Source organism: Epinephelus moara, chromosome 6 (genome assembly GCF_006386435.1).
Source record: "Epinephelus moara isolate mb chromosome 6, YSFRI_EMoa_1.0, whole genome shotgun sequence".
Lineage (NCBI taxonomy): Eukaryota > Metazoa > Chordata > Actinopteri > Perciformes > Serranidae > Epinephelus > Epinephelus moara.
In genome coordinates this window covers 19,328,885-19,336,961 of record NC_065511.1, presented here as the reverse complement: position 1 = coordinate 19,336,961, position 8,077 = coordinate 19,328,885, and positions in this window count along the sequence as shown.

The window sequence follows — 8,077 nt, the reverse complement described above, 5'->3', positions numbered from 1 at the left end:
ATGATGTATTATTACTATTATAATAATTATAATTAATATAACTATCATTATTATTATAGATGAAGCTATCTGACAGTGTATTAAGTATTTGAAATTAGCTCCACCTTTACCAACATGTTAACATTAGTCTATCAATGATCATAATACAATAATATAACATTATTCTGGCCCTTCTGCACAGTAAATACTTTAACTTTTGGTACTATTTTCATACTAGTACTTTTGCACTTTTACTTAAAGGTGCTGTATGTAATTCTGGAAAAAGATAGTCGACTGTTGAGTCTTATTTCCAGGTTGTCAAATACCGACGTATTGGGTTGGTGGTTCAATCCAACTGCCTCTACGACTAAGGTATCATCGCAGAAGCATAGCACCCACCCTCAGGTTCCCCTGTCAGGTTAACACGCTCTGTCAGCACATTTGCCATTGTTAGCACTGATTGTGGAGTTAGCGCTGTTAGCTGCTAGCCGCCGGCTTAGCTACCTCCCTGTTGAGAGCTGTGCCCAAACAACTCTGAGTTTCGCATAGAGCCCTTTGAGTAAAAGATTGGAGTACTTCTTTTTCTTCTTCTTTTAATGACATCTTTATTGAATGATAATTGCAAATCATACAGAACTGCAACTGAAACAATATCTTCCCTTTACCATCCCCTCCCACCCCTACATAATAGTTCTCTCCTGCTTAGGAGGGAGTGTTTGAAGGCAATTAAAATAAACTATCAAGCATTGCCATTTCTTATTGAAACTGTCTTCAGGGTCCCTGAGAGTGATTTTTATCTTCTCAAGTTTAAGACAAAATACCAGATCTTTGAGCCAGACAGAGGATGATGTGGGGTTAGGGGACTTCCATTCTAGCAAAATTCTGTAACAAGCTAACAGAGATGCCACTATATTGGCTTGTGCTGCGGTCAAAGTAGTAAGGTCCTCTGGGACCCCAAACAGAGCTATGAGAGTGCAGGGCTGCAAATCCTTTTCAGAATTTCAGACAAGGTTCCAAAAATGTAGGCCCAGAAGCTCTTTAGTTTGGGACAAAGATAGAACATATGAGCCAGATCTGCAGGGCTGTTATTGCAGCGGTCACATCTGTTGTCAACACTTGGGTAGATCTCTGCAAGTCTTGCCTTACTAAAGTGGATACGGTGCAGGACCTTGAATTATATTTATAAGTCTGAGGAGAACACTTCTTTCACCACTGCTTTCTACCAAGCACCAGACCCCCATGTTAAAATGCCAAACTTTACAGCAGAAATAAACATGCTTACAGCCTGGTGCAAAAAACAGTTTTGGTTTCATGACAATGGCACGGGGGTCAATTTTAATATAACTCAACCTTTAATATTATATTAAAGCATAATTAAGGGTGGGGATGATTTGAATGACATGTTGCAAGGCATCAGCACAGTCTATGAGTCAGATCTACCCCTTATTCCTCCACAACTCTGCCCCCCGTCCAAATATGGTCACTTCTGGCTCCAAAAACCTCAGATAGCAAAGGCCAAAATGCAGAACTCGAGTATACGAACCAATGGATGACGTCATGGTGGCTACATCCATTATTTTATACGCTCTACGCTATCTACCATAAAAATGCATTGTTAATCTGTCTCATAATAACCTCTTCTCTTTACAGATAAAGAAAAAACTCCTACATGCAGAGTGGTGCATTCCCACTCCCTTTTAAAATTGGGTGGTGTCTTTCAGCTCTGAAAACAAAATTACTTAGTGTCCATTTATAGGGTTCAGGGAAGCTGATCAAACTTCCCCATGGGGACTTTCTCCGGGAAGCTGCGGCTCAAACGATGCAAATGACAGCAAATCAGGCCTTGCATCAGTACCGCATGCTACAGTGATTTTAACAAGACACTCACACACAAGCACGCACAGAGAGGTGTATATTTAACTTTTACTGTTTCTGGCACTTAGAAGTATCAGTTTCAAGCATCCAAACAATATAAAGGGTCTAAATCTCCAGGCAACATTTGAGGTGACAAAACTACTGCAGTTGTACATCTGGAAATCATATACATTATAGTGTTGGGTGAAGGAATAAGAAGCATATGACTCATATAGGATTAAACAAAAACAAACAAAAATTTCTGTGGACATCACAAGGCACAAATATGGTACTGCTGCTGTTTATAATTTTCCTCGAGGGTAAATGTTTTGTCCAGAGGATAAAACTGAGTCCAGAAACTTGGTTTGATCAAGTGCCACAGGCTGCAATACTGAAGAGAAATACAGACAGCGAGATGAATATAAACATTTTGTTAAGCAAACAAGGCATGTTTTGCGGCTGCGGCAAATTTTCCTTTAAACGACTGGACAAGTTGTTGAAAAAAAGAACATTAACGGTTCATATAGAGGCGTAAGTGCTTTATATTGTAAGCGAAAACAAGCTCCTGGCTTTTTTTTCCTCTGCTGTCATTTGAATAGCTGGTTAACATTTTACTACTGTAACAACAAAACTGACATTTGATATAGTGAAGTTGGTCTGTTCATCACAGTCCCATTAAAATTCATGGCACGAGCACAAAGTGGAACTCGGAGAGCTGTGAACATGATGTAATGATGTCACACACAGGTGAAATAACCAGTTAAAACAACTTTGGTGAAGGGTAAGGATTAGGTTAAAGCAATGACATCCAAGTTGAGGTTTAGCAACAAAACAGCTTATTTTAGGTTGGGGAAAGCCATTGGTCATGGTTCAGAAAGACCAACTTTTGCCTAAAAGTTAAACTTCTCTCAGTAAGATACTTCCTGGAAGAGCTGGATATTGAATCCAAGTCAGCAGAGTTTAAGGCAGATGTAAACACCCATCCATCACCCCAACCACAGCACCATTACTTTCCATCATACTGTTTCCATGTCAAACAAATGGCTGATTTTGTTGAAGCAACATCATCTTTTCATGGGGTGGAGAAATGTGCCTCTCAGCTTTCATGCAGGTACAGTACCACATACTTGCTTTCTAAGATATCATTTCTCCAAATTTCCGAGGACCAGGCTCGTCTGTATCGATGCTGCATGTGTGATTCGAGAGCCTGGAGCAACATACTGTCGGTCAAAAACTTGTGTCAATATGGTGTCAAAGTGAAATTTTAGACAGCTGCGGTAAAGTTGTTACCTGTATATATTAGCGGAATCAAAACCTTAATTTGTTTTTGATATCAGTTTTTTTCCTCTGAAAGTGTTGAACTTGGCCACCTGCCTGCGTAACCTCAGTCATCAAATTCTAGGATTTTTGTGTTTGAAACTGGTCTCAACAATGAGAAGACCTGAATGCAGCTTATTCTGGCATTCTCTTTATTTACGCACTTATTTCAACAAGGCCACAATTAAAGGGATATTTTGCTGATTTTCAACCAGCCTTGTATCATAGCAATGTGTGCAGTATGTGTGAATGAACTGTAGTAAACTCACCTCCATCTAACCAGAGGCCAGAGCTCCTTGCTTATCTCGCAGGGTTTTTGTTGGCTTTGGGGCTGTTGCTCCAACTACAGATTATATCATATTAAGTTTTTATACAAAGAGTATAGAAGTGGATCAAGCGAGAGACCGGCCCCTCTCACTTTCTCTGAAACTCAGACCAAACTCAGATCAAACTGTAACACTAGGCAGTGCTGATCTAATATAAACCCATATTCAGTTACTGTATTTCTCGCTTAAAATGTCTTCAGAAACATATTTCAGTGCACTGTTTGGCTGTAATATAAGAATTTGTAAACAGGAAGTGGGTGCCATACTGTTTAGTGAATTGTAAAAATAGAGGCTGAAAAACTACGATCAAACAGTTGAACTAAGCAGTGCTGATCGAATATGAACCAAGATTCTGTTACTGCACTGCATCTTTCTCACCTAAAATGTTTTTAGAAACATATTTTAGCATAGCATGTAGCATAGCACTGTAATTCGAGATCATTTGTAACCAACTGGCCTCCATATTGTATCCTGTGTCAAAACAGCCAAGCTCACATTGTGTGATTCACTGATTCAGTGTGTGCATTCTTGTAGTTGTAGGTTTTCTACCTCCTTATCAAGAGTGAATGCTACAGCCCGTTTCTCTATTTCCTCCAGCCCAATCTTACTCCGCAGTCGTCAAAATCTGGCACGTGGGCAGTGACTTGCAGTGTCAGACACTGACGAAAAAAGCTGCCCTTTGTGGTTGCTCTTATAATTTAACAAGGGGAAACGTGGCGGGACATGATCAAAAGTTAAGGTGGCGAAAGTCTGAGTAGGGTGGGTGGGAAATACCAATTTTCACCCAGGAGAGCAGTGTTCACGTCCCATAAGATTATAAAGCCAAATCCTGTTCTTTTTTCCTAACCCTAACCACGTGCGTTAGCTGTTGAAGAAAAAAAACATCAATTTGCAGTGTTGTACCAACGTAGTGCATTTATTTTGAAAGAGACTGTATGTAAACAGTAAATTTCCTGTAAAAACATAAGTGTATTTTGAAAGAAGACATTGCATGTAACAGGCAATTTGACATGGCGTCCCAGAACGTCAACAACCAACGCACCCAGGGTACCTTTCACGTCGTATGTGGATGTGGAAAGTCCATGACCAAACGTCAGTGTGACGAGGTCGGAGTGAGAATGTGTTGGTTTACTCTGGTCATGTACCACCAATTCCTAAGTATTTTCATCTTTCTTTTTTCTGTTTATGAAAAGACCATTTTTCAAGCAGTAAAATATTTTTTAAGAAGTCAATCTTTGAGAGCTCAATCTGCAATTCAACTGTAGCTCAATATTTAACATGAGATTGGCAAATAACTAAACCGTTTACGCAGGTATACAGGGTACAACCACCTCTTTTTTTCTGCCATCTATAGTATAGCCACCTATATATATAGTATAAAAGAATATATATGAGAGTATACCCACTTCCTCCTCAGTAACCTACCCATCTACCTAAGAGTACACCCACCTCATAACACTACACCACTGGATACACCAACACTGTCATACAGTAGGTCAGCGGTTCCTTTGGTTTTATTGTTGACCTTATAGAGCTAAGTTCTTCTCGGGCCTCTTCTTTTTGCTCTGTGAGTTGTCTTTGAGCTACTGATCTGTGGCAGGTTTTTCTGTTCTTGGTGAAATGGGGATAATGAAGCACTTCAAGAGATTTTCTATTGTCATATACTGACTTGTTTTCTAGTTTATGGTTGAATCTTGTACACAGGTCCATCTGCAGTTATCTTAACTGCACAATAAACAACCCTCTAACAGTAGAGACTAAGTTTCCAAGGCGTTTCTCTCTACAACACCGTCTCTAGATTGAAGGGTGGCTGTTGATACATCTGCATCTGCTCTAAACAACAGATCTACCAACTGGGTGTTGTTCATACAAGAGGAAAAATGCAGCACAGGCACCAGAATAAAACGTTGGCACTGTACACGTATGCCACCCATAATATCATATGTTTGTACCTTTCATACGTACGTATCATCTAAACATTTCTAAAGTGTCGCAATTCTGATTACATGTACATGAGCTGAGTTTCTCATTGGGGAAGGAGAGGATGATGGGAGAGGATGGTGGCTGGTGTGATACCACGGCGAGATGGCTGCCAAGCAGCAGATAGCAGCAGGCCACTGTTCGAAACCGACAACCAACGAAAGTGGGTATTTTTAATGGCACAAAGGATATTTCTGTTCATGTTTGCTGCTACAAACCGGGTATTTTAAGCCAAAATATGATGTTTTTCTAACCCTAACCAAGTGGTTTTTGTGCTTAAACTGAACCACACGTTAACCTCAGCACTGTCACAACATAAAATCAAAAATTGAAGCACAAAGAAAAAAACATTTCAAAATATCCACTACATTGGAACCGTACAAATGTAACATATGAAATACATAAATGTAATGAAATACATAAATGTAACATACTGTGGTTTGCAGAAATGTACAATATGAACATTTATTCTGGCAATTGGGTTGCAAAAATGGCAAACATTTGACAACTCGCCGAGTGCAATTATAAGCATGTATTACATGGTTTTTTTCCAGTCTGCTTTCTTGTAATCAAGAACACTCTTTCTCTACACAGTTGCATTGTGGGTGGTATGGAGTTGTCAGCGAATGAGTTGTTGTAGAGACTCCAATCCCAGCCCTGATCATGATGATTTTTTTTTTTTTTTTTTCAGAAAATAGTGTGGAAAAGTGTGGAATCTGTGTGTGCGAAGATCATGTATGCAACAGTCTGCCCAGATTTATTTTTGGTGGCTAAGATTGCGCAAAACATGTGAAGTGATTCACCACAAGCACATACTTATGACCACCTTTGCTTTGCTCCATGTGCACGTAATCAGCTGAGACTTCTGCACTTTAAAGGTTGGACTGATCTTACTGTTACCCACTGGTGCTCTCTGAGGAACGTTTAGATGTTTCTGCTTGACGTGAGTAGTTATTTAAGACATGTGCTTTCAGTTTGAGAGGCATAACCAGCTGCTTTCTGTCACCAGAACGTCAGAGAACTCCTTTATCTTTTCTTCTGGCTGTGTACTAAGCAATCTCCAGGGTAAACTCTGCCTCTTGCCCTGTGTGTGCGAGGATAGGCTTCATCTGCCTATTATGTCACTAACCACTAGAGGAGAGTCAGGGGCTGTGAGGAGCTTGGCCGCACTGACCCGAGATCTAGGGAGGCCCATACTGGCCTCATAAGCAGTTGTGTACAACAATGCAGTAAAATGAAAGAAATACGGTATTATGGATTATGCTTAAGGTAAGCATTTTTATACTTCTGAAGAAACCTTAATTAATCATTGATTTAATGCACCACCCAGCAAGCATGCTCAATAACCCAAATCCAGTGATGCGGTTTACACCCGGGCCAGACATGATGTCATTGTGCTAGTGTCGGCAATAACAAATACGCTGTGAGTTTCATTACAAACTTTCATGCTTGAGTATGGCTTTTTTAATATGTTTTTCAGAGTGATCACAGTGAGTAAAAAGGGGAAATCATCCGGTGGGAGGAGTGTTTTATGGGAAAAGACAAAGAGATGAGTTTTCAGATGGAAGGTGGGAAGCTGATGTGTTGTTCTGACCACACTGAGAGGGTCTTTCCATAATTGGTTAGTGAAATAGAGGAGTGTGGTACGTCAGGCTGGCTCAAGGCCTCGATATGGGAATGCAGATATCTTTAAACACTTTAACCATTGTGTTCAATCTGAATCAATACATCTGAGTTTCTGAATGTGATTATTTCAGATGCGTAGAAGCAAAAGCCTCTCAAATTTGGTAGAAAACAGCAGAGTGTCACAGTATAACTCCAATTTGGAGAAAAATGCTTCTTAGATTACATCAGTCAATACACTGAAACAGATTCTGTTCTTGTAAATGCGGTTGTACAACTGTCAAAACCTAAGATTAGCTTACTTTCCTTTTTCTAGATTCAAGCTAAACTGGGTCCTTGTTGATTTCTGGATGAACTTCAAACTGCTGAGAAACATAATAGGGTAGCAACACCTTTTTAAATCCTGCACGCCCTCAGCTCGTTAGGAAATAAATTGCCATTTTCAGAGTCAAGGAAAACCCTAGGAAAAATGCATTCATTTGACTTCCAACTGTAGTTAAAGAAGTTACATGACCAGAGAAAACACAGACAAGGAGCTGCAGCATTTGCCTTTGCTCAAGAGATAGAAAACCTACAACTTCCAGTATCCACTACGTCCAGAGTTGGGTATAACGCGTTAGAGTACTTTGATTACTTTTTGCAGTAACGAGTAACCTAACGCATTAGTTTGCTGTTTGAGTAATCAAATACTTAAGTACATTTTCAAACAAGACATCCGTTACTTCCGTTTCGGAGCTGGTCCTTCAGCTCCGAAACAGCAACGGCTGTCGTTTGGTTCTAATAACGGAGATAACATTAAACCTATCAGTCTGAAAGAAGCCACGGAGCTTGTGGCACGCTACGTGGTCGGAGCTGGTCCTTCAGCTCCGAAACAGCAACGGCTGTCGTTTGGTTCTAATAACGGAGATAACATTAAACCTATCAGTCTGAAAGAAGCCACGGAGCTTGTGGCTCGCTACGTGGTCAGAGAAATGCTGCCGTTGTCTACAGTGGAGTCT